The 17,291-nt window shown below is 34.7% G+C and overlaps 1 long non-coding RNA gene across 1 annotated transcript; it reads left to right on the forward strand.

Annotated features, from left to right (window-relative positions):
• The first annotated feature begins 361 nt into the window (after positions 1-361).
• Positions 362-15,133, forward strand: LOC141278897 (uncharacterized). Its single transcript, XR_012332298.1, has 3 exons — positions 362-451; positions 12,997-13,076; positions 15,019-15,133. It is a non-coding gene; the product is annotated as an uncharacterized lncRNA (long non-coding RNA).
• Positions 15,134-17,291: the final 2,158 nt, after the last annotated feature.

Here is a 17,291-nt window from a genome sequence, read left to right on the forward strand (position 1 = left end):
TTTGAATTTTAAGTCCTACCGTCAGTAATTTATTTCCTTTTCAATAAATTGAAATGAAGTTTGTATTAAATAAACACTGCTATGATCAAGAACATTTGAAAGTAGAGACAATATTTAGGAAGAGTGAAGTAATAGTAAACACCCCAGGTATAAGTTCTAAATTTGGAAATACAGGTGTAGTTTTGGAAATGTAAATTCTTCTTCCATTCACACTGGCTATGAGGTTAGCCCCAGCCACAAATATTAATCATGTTTCTACACTATTTTATCATTTACAGAATGTTCTAAGAAAAGACTATGCTAAACACCATAGAGATAATTAAGAACATGAGCATGAGAAAACCAAGGAGGAAAGACACACAGAAAAAGGAAATTTATAAAGGTCCTACTAGAAGTACAACAGAACTTTGGCAATGAAGACTTTTCAAGGTTTTATTATTCAAGGTCTATGGTATGTACTGAATTTTAATTTTGCTGAATTTTAATAATGTTTAATGGCGGGATGATGTATGTGAGACCATCACTTAGCTCATATGTGATGCTTGTCTGCTGGGCATTCAAATCTCATCAAAACATCCTCCATCCAATCTTTGTGAACTATGCATTTACTTTTGTAACAAGTTAAAATCCCTTTAAATGATCACAAGTTCAGTTTTATAGATTAAGGAACATTTCTTATTATAGCTGTACAAAAGTGAATTTAAAATAGTGAACTTACATGGAAAATGTTAATATATTTTCCATTATGATTGTAATTAATTTATATAACTATTTATAGTAGGAGGTATTCACATCATTTTCCCTATAAATATCTTCCTGTGTATTCTAGAGTAAATAGAAGCATCAAGGATATTACTAAAGCTACATTTTATTACTAGGCAATTGTCAGAATTTATCCTTCACTAATGGAAAAGGACTGACTCATACTTTCAGCCATTCTTGAATTGTATATAAAATCACACTTCCTAAAAAAATAAATGCACGAATCCCCCCATCCACCCAAGTACAAATTAAACTTTATTTGTGCTTCCTGGTAGGACTTAGGTCATGCAGAGAATAAACAGATATTACTTAGACTTGACTGTTAGTCTTAACTTTAATATTCCATACCTTATATTACTATACTATTCAGTAAGTATTAAACTGTCAAAAGATTACAGTTGGTGATAAAATAACAAAATATTTTTTCTACGTATATTCAAATTGAACTTAATGTGAATCATTAAAAAGTTTATATCATTACATTTGAAAAATGTCATTTCACATTTTGAAAGTGTGAATAAGCATGATAATATTGTTGGTTGAAGAGCCCATTTTTTTCCTTTATTTATTACCTGAATAGTAGAAAAAATTTAAGAAATCTATGGTCCACATTCCATATCAGAAATATCAATAATAATAAAATAAAAATGTTGAAATTAAAAATACTATTACATATATATTTAAAATATATATCAGTACTTGATATATACTTATCCAATCTCATTTCCATGAGGTATCAAGTATTGTTAATGTAAAAAGTAGATAGCAATCACTGAATCTGGGGGTAAAACCTGGCAAAGGTAAAGGTTTTTCTAGAGAAATTTCTAGTAAGCACTTACAGATTAGATAACCTCTCCCTCCAAAATAAGATGTAACTACTCAGAATAATAATTGTTTAAGTACTATCCCTTTACTTCTTTAGAAGTCCATGATGTGGCAAATTTAGTCACATGTGTTTTGTAATATAGTTGTTATTCTCAAGACCCCTGTTTGTGTAAGGAAAATTCAGTTTAAGTGACAAACTGGGAATTTTGACAAACTTTTAAATTTGTGTGTGTGTGTCTTTCTGTCTGTCTGCCTATCTCTCTCTCTCCAATCCCCATTTTTTTCTCGATATTTATAACAATTGTTACCTGTTGGCAAAGACAGGGCAATGCCTTTGGGTAGTTTGCTCTATCTAGCAAAATTAGGACCCTGAATTCTCAGAGAACAAGAGAGACACATCTGAATCCCAGTAGTGCATTGTTTTCCCCTACTACTGTCAAGTGTAGTTTGATGTAAAGAAATATTCCAAAAATAATAAAAGACAGATACAGTATATCTACATAATAATATAAATATTACATTTCACACTAAACAATAAGCATCTTATTACAGGTATTTTCAGTATCAATATAAACTAATCATACAACAACAACAGATTAAAAAACCTGTAGGGTAGGGCTTCCCTGGTGGTGCAGTGGTTGAGAGTCCGCCTGCCGATGCAGGGGACACGGGTTCATGCCCCGGTCCAGGAAGATCCCACATGCTGCAGAGCGGATAGGCCCGTGAGCCATGGCTGCTGAGCCTGTGCGTCTGGAGCCTGTGCTCCGCAACGGGAGAGGCCACAACAGTGAGAGGCCCGCGTACCGCAAAACAAACAAACAAAAAACTGTAGGGTAATACCAAAAGATCACTGGTATTCATATTTTAAAATAACTCAGAAGAATCACTAATTGAGAAAATAAAAGCTTTGAAATGAGAGTCACTACCAACCCAATAACATGTGTTTCAGTTCACCTGGAAAATATGATTCTAATCTTTTACGCACCCAATACTATCATCTCAAAGCTATAAAGCAGAACTTGAACAATTAAATGGAGACAGATCTATTATTGGGAGAAGTTAACTCATCTCTCTCTGTTAGTGACAGACATTAAACATCAGTAAGAATTTTGAAAACTTAACACCTGAATATACTGGACAAATATGTAACTTTGCAGTTAATAACAAAGAAAATATATACCATTTCCCCAGCATGCAAGGTCCACTCATAAAAATTTATCTCATTTGAGGCTCTAAGGTGTCAAAAATCACTGTTCACAAATTAATAAATTTAAAAATTAAGAACGCACAAAATTTAGGAACATTCCAACATTTCAATTATTTGGAAATTAATGAACATTCCTAAGTAACTCAAGGAATGAAACGGCTTTAATAAAATCAGAAATAAAAAGTATTAACAGGGCTTCCCTGGTGGCGCAGTGGTTGAGAGTCTGCCTGCCGGTGCAGGGAACACGGGTTCGTGCCCTGGTCCGGGAAGATCCCACATGCCGCGGAGCGGCAAGGCCCGTGAGCCATGGCCACTGAGCCTACGCGTCTGGAGCCTGTGCTCCGCAACGGGAGAGGCCACAAAGGTGAGAGGCCCGCGTACCTCAAAAGAAAAAAAAAAGTAATAACAAAACTGTAGTATAATAAAATCTGTGTATCTAATTAAAATTACAGTAGAGAACTTTGTATAATGGACCTTAAATTAGAAAAACTAAAGTAGAATGAAATTAAATATCAAAAGAGAAAAGGGAAAATTATAAAAATAGGAAATGAACAAAAAGGGAAGATCAATGTAGCAACAAAAGTGAGCTTTTTGGAAAAACAACTAATTCATAGCCTTTCAAATTTAAACATTAAATTAAGAAGTAAGAGAGAAGGCAAAAAATAGACCAGGGGCTTCCCTGGTGGCACAGTGGTTCAGAGTCCGCCGCTCGATGCAGGGGACACGGGTCCGTGCCCCGGTTTGGGAAGATTCCGCGTGCCGCGGAGCGGCTGGGCCCGTGAGCCATGGCCGCTGAGCCTGCGTGTCCGGAGCCTGTTGCTCCACAACGGGAGAGGCCACAGCAGTGAGAGGCCCGCGTACCGCAAAAAAAAAAAAAAAAAAAAAAAGACCAGATCAGGAAAGTAAAACATGTATGAAAACAGAGGACAGCAACATTTAGAAAATAACAGATAGAAAAGTGGAATCTTTTTTTTTTTTTTTGCGGTACGCGGGCCTCTCACTGTTGTGGCCTCTCCCGTTGTGGAGCAACAGGCTCCGGACACGCAGGCTCAGCGGCCATGGCTCACGGGCCCAGCCGCTCCGCAGCACGTGGGATCTTCCCGGATCGGGGCACGAACCCATGTCCCCCGCATCGGCAGGCGGACCCTCAACCACTGCGCCACCAGGGAAGCCCAGAAAAGTGGAATCTTTATCTTAATAAATCTGAAAACTTACACTTTCAAGAAAGCATACTATTTTTCAAAGCTGACTCAATACCAAAAACCTAAATATTACTGTGTCCATTACAAAAGCCAAAATGGTTTTTAAAAGTCATCCCACAAAAAAGATCCGGTCCAAGCAGGTGCAAGAAGTTTTTACCTACTAACAATTGAGGGAAAAATAAAATCAAATTTAATGCAACTATGACAAAGAATGGAAAGAGAACAAACACATTCACATCACTTTAACCAAATCTCATAACGTTGGTATCAACTCTTTTAGACAATCTTAAATCGAAATTAATTACAAACAATTCTCACACGTAAACATAGGTACAAATATCTTAAAACAAATACACTTAAACCAAATCAAGAATAAATAAAGGTGATAATACATCTTGAACAATTTGAACTTATTGCAGGAATGTATGTTTTTGGTTGTTTCTTTGTTTTTGGCCATGCTGCGCGGCTTGCGGGATCTTAGTTCCCTGACCAGAGATCAAACCTGGGCCCAGGGCACTGAAAAATGTCACATCCTAACCACTGGGCCACCAGCGAATCCCCAGGAATGTATTATTTTTGAGTAGCACTGACATATATACACTACCAAACGTAAAATGGATGGCTAGTGGGAAGCTGCTGCATAGCACAGGAAGATCAGCTCGATGCTGTGACAGCCTAGAGGGGTGGGATAGGGAGGGTGGGAGGGAGGCTCAAGAGGAAGGGGATATGGGGATATACGTACACATATAGCTGATTCACTTTGTTGTACAGCAGAAACTAACACAACATTGTAAAGCAATTATACTCCAATAAAGATGAAATAAAATAAAATAACATAAATTAACTTGTATATGACAAAATAAGTAATCATCCCAAAAGTTACACACAAAAAAGATTATTTAAAAAAAATCTTACCCCAACAAGCAGAAAATGGAATGTTAACTGATAATCCTTAACTATTATAAAACTTAAAGCAAACATTACACATAATATGCAACATTTAAAGTGCTTATTTTATGACCAGAAACAAATAAAAGGCATCCATTCTTACTGGAGTTATTTCAAATTTTGCTTAAGTAACTGACCGGTGCAATAAGTCAAGTAAAGAAAATAGATAAGGGGATAGGAAAAGTCAAGTCAGATCCTTTATTTTTACAGATGATGTAGAGAAAATAATTTACAAGCATACTGTTAAAATTCATAATGGAACATAGTAGAATGTCTGTATACAAAATTTATATTGGAAATTTAATTACACTTTCATATTACAGTTATAAGCATTTTGAATATCTAATTAAAATACATCACTTAACATAGCACAAAAAATTCTAACGTACTTAAGAGGTAAAATCTAAGAAATTGTGGGCAACATTTTTACAGAAAAAAATGTATATATATTTATAATATTTATCCATAACAAAATTTGTATATTTTATATGCAGTATATATGTTTGCTATACATAAAATTTACTGACATATTAAAGGAGATAATCAAGAGAACACATAAATTAGAAAACACAAGATGCCACACATTTATCAAAAATGAAATATAAATTCAACTTAATTTCAGTCAATATCCCAATAGGATTTGGTCAAAATTAACAGAGTACAATATTTAAGTGGTTGAACAAAGGGCCAAAAATAGTCAAGGAACTCCTAAAGAACAAGACTTATCAGCCAGATAACTAACAAGTATTATTTTTAAAGATGCCATAATTATGGCAGTGTCATATGACAGTGACATAAGCTAATCAATGGTATTTTCAACATATATGACTGCAAAATTTAGGATAAAATCACAAAGTATCCAGAAGATAAATGGACACATGCTTAGAGAGGCAATTTAAGAGAAAGAAATATGAAAGTCCAATAAATTACAGAATGATATCATATATTTAAATGGCAAAAACACCCACCTTAAAATATAATTTTTAGGAATTCACACATGTGATGAAATGCTAAAGAAAGCACAAGTAAAAGAAATAAAACAAAATTGAGGCTAGCAGGCCTCTGAGAGGGAGAAGGGTGGGTTGTAGTCAGGAAAAGGCCACCAGGGACTCCATGAGGACGGGAAAGTTCTGCTGAAGCTGATTGGCAAGTTCATGGGTCTTTATTTTATTCTTATCCCTTATGCATCACATATATGTTTCATATATTTGTCTTTATGATATATTTCATATAAAAGTACACAATTTAAGGAATATCACGGTAAGTTATAAAAAGAAAGTAAAAAGGACAGAACGCAATATAAAAAGTTTCCAGAGAGAATAAACAGCTCCAATCATAACAAACACAATAGCATCACAGGAGTATCTACAAAGGAATAAAAAACTAATTGACATCAGACTTATCATCTAGGGGAATCACAGCGGTCAATGAAGAAATATTAACCAAAATAGTCAGAACCTAGACTTTTATACTCAACCAAAGTAGCATATACAGGGAAGGTAGAATAAAAACATTTTCAGAAATGCAAGCAAAGTTTACCACACAATGACCTTCTAAGAGTGAAATACTATTAAATGTATTTTTGCACAACAATAAATTAATCAATGAAGAATTATGAAAATAAGAAATGAGAAAGAAAGCTGGTAAAATATATAGTTAATTCTGACAATTAGTAACTAAAAACAAAACCCAACAAAAAACTAGGCCTTTCTCTGACTTTTAGTAATATGTTACACTTCTTTAACACTACGTTCTGATGGCAACAATTTTGGCTCAGGAAAACTTGAGGTTGTCCTATTTTAGTCTATGGTACAAGATGTATTTCTCACTGCAGGTTCTGCCAGAGTGTCTCACTGGTGATACAGGAAGATTGCTCAAATTAAACACACACACATATATATATATGTGCATAAACTCACAACAACTGTGTGTGTTTGTGTGTGTGTGCGTGTGTGTGTGTGTGTGTGTATACTATACGTTCAACAAATCCTAAAGAGAAGAGAGAATAAGCAGAACACCCTGTACCCTTAACACGGGTGTGCTATGGCTAAAGTCCAATAAGTATATGCAATATTTTTAATATTTGGTACCTAAATGTCACATGGGAAGATTAAGGACTCTGTTAATCAAATTTTGTACAGTTATTTGAATAATTTTCTCTCCTTGCTTATATACACAGTTAAGATTAACATAATTTTGACTGCTGTGTTCAGTCACAGGATCACACCTGGGGTCAAAAAGAATAGGAATTCACAGTGGGAATCAAAATGTGCTTATCTGAAAGGTCAAAGGGCAAAGATCTATTTATGGATAGCAATCCATAGTTTACTTTCCTGAGATAAAGAAATTCTCTCCTGAAGAAATTAGAATAAAGAGGGACTTTTTTTTCCCCAGAAATTTCAAAGTCTTATTTTGAGAATCCAGGCATTTTCTAGGGCCAAGTTAGTTGTATCTCAAATCACATGTCACAATTGGCTTCAGGCATTAAGGAGTAGAAAAGGTACAGCAGGTCTATTGTGTCAGATTCCTTTTGAAGTATTAGGTATTGATAAATTTAAATTAATTTTCTAGATTTTTTTCCCCTTTATTCTTTCTCTCATGAAATGCTAGGGGTCTGTTATTTAGGGCTGCAACATGCAAACAGGAAAAAAAAGATTCTAGTTGTTTTTGGAGCAGTGAAGTTTAACGAAGGCCTGGTTTATGAAAAATATGAAGGAGGATAAAAATTGTGAGTAAGAGCATAGAACACACTTTGTAAATTCTGAAGGCTTAGGGAATGTGAAAATTGTAACTGAATCATACTTACAGAATAAATGCTGCACTATTGAACATCTGCTTATATATCTCTGTTTCTTGTAAATATAATATTGCTGCTCTGTAACTATGGAGTTGCTTAATGAGAATCAATTCCCTTGGAAGATGACTCAATCTTAAACTGCTGCAGAAAGAGGCTAGTGGTTAAGTGAACACAAAGCTTGGGTAGAAAGGGGTTGTGAAGTTTAGGTTTGAGGTAAAAAGAAGGAAGCTTCTCTTTTGACATCAGCCTTTGTCATGTTCTCTATCCACATTTTTTCATAAAATTCTTGCCAAAATTAATTAAAATTGATACTTGTTTTCCATAACTAGTGATCTATGCATGTAATGCTTGCTGGTCATAATCCTGTGGAAGAGGAAAGTTTGGTGGTAGAATACATTAATTCTGAAAAATGTACTCTTGAAAAAAAATTTTTCCACCTCTCCTCTGGCCATGACACCATCATTACTGTTGACTGTCCCCATAAAGAAATTCACTTTGCAAGCTCAGTAACTCTCTGCTGGTGACCCCTGCTATCTCCCCTGCTCTATTCCTATCTTGAAGAAATGGCATGGTTCCTTATGGTTCTCACCGGGAAGATGGCATCTTAAACTCTGCTGGGCTACTCCTTCAACACTAACTCAAATTTAGCATTTTTTTTTTAAATAGGATGCTTTTTCTGATTTATTGATTTGGTGATACTGCCAGAAATTGCTTTTGCCAGTGATACTAAAGGAAAGAAAAGGACAGTAGTACAACTAATTTCTAATTTCTATTTTGATATATGTATTCACGAACATTTCACTCTCTCCCCTTTGGAAATGCTTATGACTTTATACTTCCATAAAACCTGAACTTGGTATAGGAGAAAATGTCTATTCTTGTCATTCAAATGTTTGCCTCATATTCTGTCCTATTTTCCAGGATTATTAAAAGCAGGAAAATCCATTCTCTTCGGATGAAAATCCTTTATCTCCAAAATTCAGTTTGAGCAATTGACAAGATTCTAATGAAATAAAATTAGTATATTTCTCATGTGAAAATTTCATAATTTTAATGCAGCTGAATCTGTTGATCAGTTAAACATTTCCTTTAGAGGTATTTTAAGAAAGGCTAGTCTATCTTTGTCAAGAAATATTTTAAAATAGACATATATTCAAATTACTTTATGTCAATAAAAATAAGAATTATTGGAAGGATTTAGAGATCTCTCTCAGAACACAAGGAAAGAAACGTAGCAAGAATCTATGAGTCTCTGAATCAGGAAATAGAATGTTGGGAACTGAGGGTATGCATCAATCTAGCGCTATACAGACTTTCATCTCCACTTAGTATCTGAGCTTATCCTTTATTTCACTCTCTTCTTTGGAGTAGATGAGTTTGGTCTGTTTCTGAAAGTATACTGAAATAACAAAGCTTTGCTAATTATGATTTTAAATAATTTCCATGTACAAGTGTCCAACATAGACTATCTTGAGTCTCTTAATCTAAATACTAAATTCCTGTGAGATAGAATTTGGTTCCTTTATGAAGATGTAGTATAGGAATGGAGAGGAAATGATTGACAAAAAAAGTGTATTGTTAATTTCAATATACTACCCTATACCTGATATTATATCATTACTCACCTACATCATTTTCTATTTTATTCACAGTTTTATAATTTTACATTTTTAACTTTAAGTCTATACCGAATTTAATTTGGTGGAAGAAATTAGGTAACAATTTAAGTTCTATTATGGCTAAAATCAAGGGATTATCTGAGAAGAATAGAGAAAAACATTACCAACAATAAAACAAAAGACAATGACAATAACAAACAATACTTCTTTCTCAGAACCAACCACCATTCAAAATATAATATAAATGCTTTACTTAATCTTCATAATCACCCATTAAATAAATTATAATAATAATTATTCAACTTTGTGAATGGTCATACTGAAATTTCATCTGAACTTTAGAGTACTTTGCTAGATTCAAACAGATAACGTTCAAAAAATATGTCATACTTAAAGCCTGAATTTTCTACCATTACTTATTCTGTTTTTTACAAAATAAATGTTAACTATGTCATTTACTAGCAATAAACAACACATTCAGACAGCTATTTTTAATCCTTATTCAGTGAATTTGGGAGGATGTTTTTATAAGTATACAATAAAAAGAATAAATTACAAATAGATGGCTAGTAGAGTAATAAGCTCCAGTCAGAGCTTAAATCATAGGTATTCATTATCTGACCAAAAATCAAACATATCTGCAAAACTCACTATATAAATCATATATCTTATGTGATATTCTTTTATAAGGAAAATTTAGCTAAAGCCATGCATTGAGATTTCTGGCTAAAGATAATAAACTATATCTGCTGGAGGAATATGCAAGTGACTAGAAAGCAGGAAGTATTTATAAGCCTTCAAAAATTTCCAAAGCCATTTAAAGTCAACATAAGAGAATTCAAACTCCTGGAGTTACCAAACAGATCTATGCAACAATAATTAATAAAACAAAGTGTAAACCTAAAAAACAGCTATGTTGGTATCCACTCGTTATATCATGTCATGTAAAATAAAATGACATCTTTGAGGGATTATAGCCTTGGATGTAGCCTTGGAACCTTGTTAATATTGCCTCTAAGACTATCAAGAATAGGACAGCTCTTAGTGAAACAGAAACAATGCAGAACAGGGATATGTTTGTCACATAGGGTCACATAAGATGAAAGGACAACAATAAGACTATCCGCTAATGATAAAGACAGAATGTTTTCTAACTCTCCTACATAAGGGTTTCTTTTGTATACAGGCACTGATGGACTGAGAGTTAATGCCAAAACTATCCATAAATGCACATACACACCCCTACATACAACTAATAGACACTAATAGACTGGATTTTGCATTTTTTCCTTATTGTGTTTGCCGAATAAGGGAACACGCATTTCTTCTGCATTTTTTTGCTTTTATAAAGTTGAAAGTTGCTTCAATTATTTTTCTTTTGTTTTAAGTTTCTATATAACTTTGATAATCTAGGTTTTCCAAGTACTACAAGATGTTAAATAGTTATATCCTTTTTCTCAAAACATGTTTCATGCCAGACACTGTCGCAAAGGTTTGATGAAAAGTCACTTATTATTGAATTTTGGTACTTCAGGTTAAAGGAATTTAACTTATTCCTGTAGAAAAGGTGACTGTCATCTTGTAATGGTACTTGAAACCTGATGAAACCACATAAGTGACAAAAATGGGGTCCATGTGAAGCTAACTGATTTTGAAAAGGAGGGAAATGAAGGACGGTTAAGAGAATAAAGCATTATTAATACAGTCTTAGGGGTCAGTCTCACACAAGAGGTGGCAAAACCCCAAAACCATTACTCTGTGGGTTTACACAGTAAAGTTCTCTAAAGTTTCTTCATGAAGTATACAAAAAAGTTTACCTACAGGGAAGCAGGTATTAACCTAAAGCCCATAAGTATCCAAAACTTACATGAAAGTTTTGTGGATATGCATTATTTTTTTACACAAAATTTGGCCTCTTCAAAAAAATGATAGTTCAGGGAAAATATGAATGCAATTCTGAAAAAGGTGTTATTCAAATTCCCTTTGCAATATATATCTTTGTCAAGTAGTGAAGGAATAACTTGGTAAAATCTGGATCATTCTCTGTAAAAATGAGAGGGGAGAGATAATTGTTACAACAAATTGCTCAAAAGATCACTAATGAGGAATATCCATCTGTCTATCTATCCATCTGTCTATCTATCTATCTATCTATCTACTGACCTACCTACCTACCTACCTACCTGCCTATCTGCCTTCTATCTCCCATGGTCTTCTTTCGTTATTTTAGTATTTTTACATCATGTTTGCCAGATCAATTTTATTTATTCATTGGACAATAATTCATTAGTAAATAGACCAGATGGAAGAATTCTGGGTTTTGATCATCATTCAATGTAGCATCTGGAGAAATCTAATAAATTCTAGGAAAGCATAGCTTCCATTTCAAGTCTCTCCTTGTTAAATGATTCAAACAGAACTCCTGCACTCAGCCTAATCTGGAGCCTATAATGCATTTATAATGCATTATAAAAATAAAATTACCTGTGGAAACAAAGTACAATATGTTATGAATGAAAAATATTACTATGGGTAAGTATAAGAGGAGTATATCTGGAAAGTGACTCCTAGTTTTCTTAACAGACTGAGGTAGTAGAAGAGAAAAATAATAGGAAATCTCAAGGTGCTTAATCTGTTCAAGAATTAATTTTATGGTTTTCAAACAGTTATAATATGTGCTACATTTTTTACATTTCCTAAGTTCTTGCAGGCGAAAGGAAATAGTTGCCATGGTAATTACACTTGCAATTCTTATAGTTAGCAATAATAAAAGAAAGAAATCTCATGCTGTGTAGCGAGAGTAAAAGTGACAGAACACTGAATTGTGTGACTCAACTTGGGATAAAGAAGGTTAAATCAAAAACATACATAAACACTGGAAATACATTTTGTAGAGAAAAAGGTAAAGGTGTGATTTTATCGATACCAAGATTAAATACCACGTAATATGTTTGGAAATCTAATGATATATCTAGAATAACAGAATCCTTGAGACATTTTCAACATGAATCATCTCTAAAATATGTCTCTTAAGTATTCCTTGGAACATCTATGTGAGCATGTCAAGGGATATGGATTACTACATTTCAGTGTAGGGCATTTCTATCTCTGACTATATTTGACCTTTATAACTAGATATAACGATGTTCTCCTTACATCTAGTTATAAACTGTGCCTATGCATATTTTGATCTTCTAGTTTCATTTCTTGCTTTGCCCCCAAATAACCTTATTTATTCAACTTGAAATATGTGTGAAACCAGACAAAATGGAAAGATGGAGACTAATCTCAACTGCTGACTCCCAGTTCAAGCTCACATCTGGAGATATAAGTGAATGACTGAATGAATGAAAGTCAAATAAAAGCTGATAAAGAACTCAAAATAGGTAAAGAGAGTGGCCTAAGACTGAGGGAAAGCAGCAACCTCTGGTAGCAGACGTTCACCATCATGGTCAGAGAATAGGTCAAAGAATGGGACAGCTTTTCTCTCTAGCACATTGCCATGGGAAGATCACTGCATGCTGCTGCTGCTACTGGGCAGAAAAATGGTGCAAAAGTAATGTCAGAGTTATTGTGAGGTGTAGGTAACAATCAGTGTGGCATGATTCTTCTTCTCCTGTTCTTCAATCCCCCAAGGATTATATAGCGGACCAAGGAGAACAGCTCTTAATGAGTGGGATTCCCTTAATCACATCATGGGAGTGAAGCAAAAAAAGGTAATCAAGACTATGACCATGTGAAAAGTCTCCCACGCATCAGGAGCCCTATCATGAACCGCACATGGGTGAAGTGTATGAAGCCTTAAGCCACTGTATTTTTTGTTTATCAATTATGTTCTTTTCATTCATTCTATTCATTTATTCTTTCCTTCAGAATTTTAATAGAATTTTTGTATGCAAGTCAGTTACCCCATTATTGTTATACTTTCTGCTATTTACTACTTCTAAGGACTTTATATTGTAGTATAGGATTGTGGGTTTTTGTGGTTTAAATTCTTTTGCTTTCTTTGTCAGTCTCCTGTTAATTTCAAATTGCTGTCTTAGCTTCTCATTAATCGTTGCTTGTAAGTGATTTTCTTGTGATCAAGAAAAAAGACGCCTGCCAAATGATTCAGTTGAATTAGCAGGAAAAGAAACGTCCTCTTAGGAAGAAATGCTTTCTTTGTCTTAGACAAATTACCTTGAAATGGAATAATGGGATAAATGAGCATGAAAGATGAGGTCTTCTAAGCATAGCCCAGATAGGAGACATTTACATTAGAAAAAAGTCAATTTCTCTACATAGAAAGTAAAGAGGAAACTTTTTTTTTTATGAGAGGAAGGAAGGGAAGCTGGCAGTTGGTGCTAAAGAAAGTTATCCTAAATGGCAAGGGTAAGATAGCAAAAAAGGGCATAAGAAGACCAGGAATAAATTACCCTTTATGTGTAATGAACATCTAATTTTAAGACAGTCATGTTTAGTATGTAAGTTTTTTTTCTTGCCACATCTACTGTTATCTGCTGTCCCATACCTGCAATGAAAACCATTTTCACCACTATTCTTGTTTTAATGGTATTTATGGAGAATAAATGAAGAGTTAGTCAGGAAATAGTAAGGAGGACAGAGAAGAAAATTTTAAAATGAAATTTAAAGTGGGCAGCAGCTGTGAAAGAATTTTAAAAATGAACTAACCATTAAAATACATCCTATTAATACTGAATACTCCTAAAGTTCAAACTAATATTAAAGAGTTGGAAAATCTCAAAGTTCATTTGATTATAGTTATAGTTTTCTTATTTAGACATAAAGGATATCTACCGACTGCTGAAGGTTTGGAGTCATCTGAAATATATTTATTTCATAAAGGGATGTTTAATTTTCAAGGAAAGTGTTTTTAGTTGTTGCCTCTAATTTAATTAATGAATTGATCTTAAAAAAAAGTATGGCCATCAACTATATGTTCTGCTTATCTCTTCATAAACTTCTCTTTTATGGCATTCCCCCCATTTATACATATTTGAATGCAAGTAAGTATATTCAAAACATGTATTTTTCTAAACCTGGCATAACCAAATATCAATTGGACCCTCTTTAACTTTTTCTAGATATAGTTGATAAATCTTTCTTAGAATTTACACAGGAGGGGTATATTTGTTTTCTAGGGCTTCCATAATAAAATACCACTGACTGGGTAGCCTAGACAATATAAATTCATTTTTTTACGGTTCTGGAAGTTAGAAGTCTGAAAGCAAGGTGTTTGCAGAGTTGACTTCTTCTAAGCCACCTCTCTTTGGCTTGTAGATATCCTTCTCCCTCTTCCTTCCTTTCCTCTGTGTGTCTGTGTCCTAATCTCTTCTTACAGGAACATCAGTCATATTGGATTGGGGCCACCTTAACGACCTCATATAACTATAATCACCTATTTAATGTTCCCTATCTCCAAATCACATTCTGAGGTACTGGGGGTTGGGATTTCAACATATGAATTTTGGAGGACACATGAAAGGGGATATATGAGACTAGTTCATTTTATAGTTTTAATCACTCAAATTCCTAAGGTTGCGGGTTTGGAATTTACAACTTCAGTAGAGGAATTTGTGCTTATTCTTTTGGTAGAAATTGTTGCATCTGGAGAGAAACTTTAGTATCTTACTTAACTCTGGTCTGATTATATTTCAGGACTACAGTGAAGATGTATTGAAAGTTCTACCACACTGGAGGAATGCAATACCCCATTCAGGAGGTGATTTTCCTATTGTGGAAGTTGCTTGCCAGCTCTAATTTTGAATGAACACATTAAACATAATGGTGATAAGATCAGTTTAAAAAAATCTACTCTCTGTACTATGTGTGTCTATTCCCCTGTGTGTTCTTAGCTAACTCACAATTACTTACATACAGCTTGTCTGTGGCTTCTGCTTTGCCAAATTATTAAAACAGTCTTACTTAAAATCATCTATTTTTTTCTACTGGTCTACCTTGACTTTGCCTTCAGCATTTGCTCCTCAAGACCGAGATATGGAGGGACCCTTCTCTTCTTCACTATACAATACCTGTGTCAGGAATTTCAAAATGATCTCAATGTTTGCAGTTATGTGTTTGACTTTATTCTCTAATTTCAACACTCTTTCATTTTCTATTTTCCCACTTTTGTAATTTATGTTGATTCCTGTATGAGTATTTATTCTGCAAATATTCCCCCTCCCCCGAGCTTATTTCTACCTGTATGTTCTAAAGATTCCGTCCCGCTCAAAATGCAAGTATTCAGGTCCCTAATTCCTAGTTTCTCCCCCCAACACATATCTCTGACAGTTTGAAATTCAGCAGATGAGCTTTGTGACATGTAGCCCTTCAGAGTTAACTCAAAATCATTACTAGTGTAGTGTAAAACCTGACTTTTTTTTTTTTTTTTTGTAAAGCAAGTGCCCGGCTTAAGCTTTGATTGCTGAGGCAACCTCTTCAAGAGGCATCCACTCCAAAGATGGCTATCTAGAATAAATACATCCCCAACAACTGGACTAGATAAAGTACCAGGCTATCTCTCTGCACTGAGGCTTCTTTGTTTCACAAATCCTGGTTGATTTCGGTAGCTGACCATTTGGGCCACTTGTTTTTTCTTTTCCCACACTTTAAATTTCCACTTTTATTTTAAATTCAGCAATAAAGAGTGAGCCCACAAAACTCCTAGGCTGCCACCCTCAACCCCAATAAAAGCAGAACCTCAGGCCAGTGCACTCTTTCACTAGCTCTCACTCTGACTCTCCTTCACTCTCCCCGCCCCTCACTTCCAACCCCCTGCTGTGTGGCTCCAGCTGTGCTATGTAATTTCTAGGTCCTGTAAGTAAAAACCTTTATTTTTTTCAAAGTTTCTTGACAGTGGTGTTGAAGGGTATCTTCAAATCATAAAGGTCAGTTCAGCCACAATGTTAGCTATTAATAGGCTAGGATTGGCACAAAACAAAAAAAATGTTGTCAATAAAACTAAAATCCATATCAACCAATCAATATCAGGCCATATAATTCCCTGTAATGGATCACTTTTGAGTTTCAAATATTCTTTAAATTGAATGTAAACCATTTACAATCGAGTCCTAACTTATTTTTCATTCTGACTCCCACTATTATTATACCTTTCTTCTTTAATTCAATAATATATGTCAATGTTCTTTTTTTTCCAAAATATGCTTTACACTTTCCTTTCTTGGTGTTTTTATCATGCTGTTTACTTGACCTGGAATATCATTTTCTTTCATTGTTTCTGTCAAACTTTTTTATATCCCCCAATGTCCCTATTTAGGCAGTTAGCTTCACAGCCAAGTTTCCAGTCCATCTTCTATAATCTGAGCCTGAGGCTCCAGGTGGGTATATACTAGAGAAATATTTTGCTCTCCTTATTTTCATAAGCAGAAATCAGGATAAGTATGGACAGCAGTATAATCTGTCCAAAAGCATAGTGTTTAACTCCATCAATTCTGCTCATCAGGTTTGGCTTTACGGGCCAGTGAAGTTGCATAGGGTCTAGCACTCAAAATCGTCCTGCACTTGGGGTTTAATATTCTGCAGTCATAGTTTGGAAATTTTTATCTTTGAATGTGTGTTTTGTAAATGAGTCCTATCAAACAATGTGGGATTGCAGTGGGTAGGGTCAGATTTAAGTGAGGGTCCTGCAGCATCTGGGGTTGGGCAAGTTGTTAGTCAACCCTAACTCAGGCAGGCAGCTCCATGGTGCCTTCCACGGAGGACTTGGTGGGGGTTTCTCACCCATTCCCCATCCAGAGATTGAGTGCATCCCTCATGGATGTTGCAAGTTTTGGGAACCAGCAAGGGTCAAGGTGGTGGGCTCTGGGGAAAAGGAAACTTATTTCCTGCCTCCAGCCAGGGCCCTGCATTTCCTTTTGCACTGGGCCCCTCAAGTTATGTAGCAGATTGTGCCTCCAGTGAATCCACAAGCA

This window comes from Tursiops truncatus, chromosome 6, assembly GCF_011762595.2.
Source record: "Tursiops truncatus isolate mTurTru1 chromosome 6, mTurTru1.mat.Y, whole genome shotgun sequence".
Lineage (NCBI taxonomy): Eukaryota > Metazoa > Chordata > Mammalia > Artiodactyla > Delphinidae > Tursiops > Tursiops truncatus.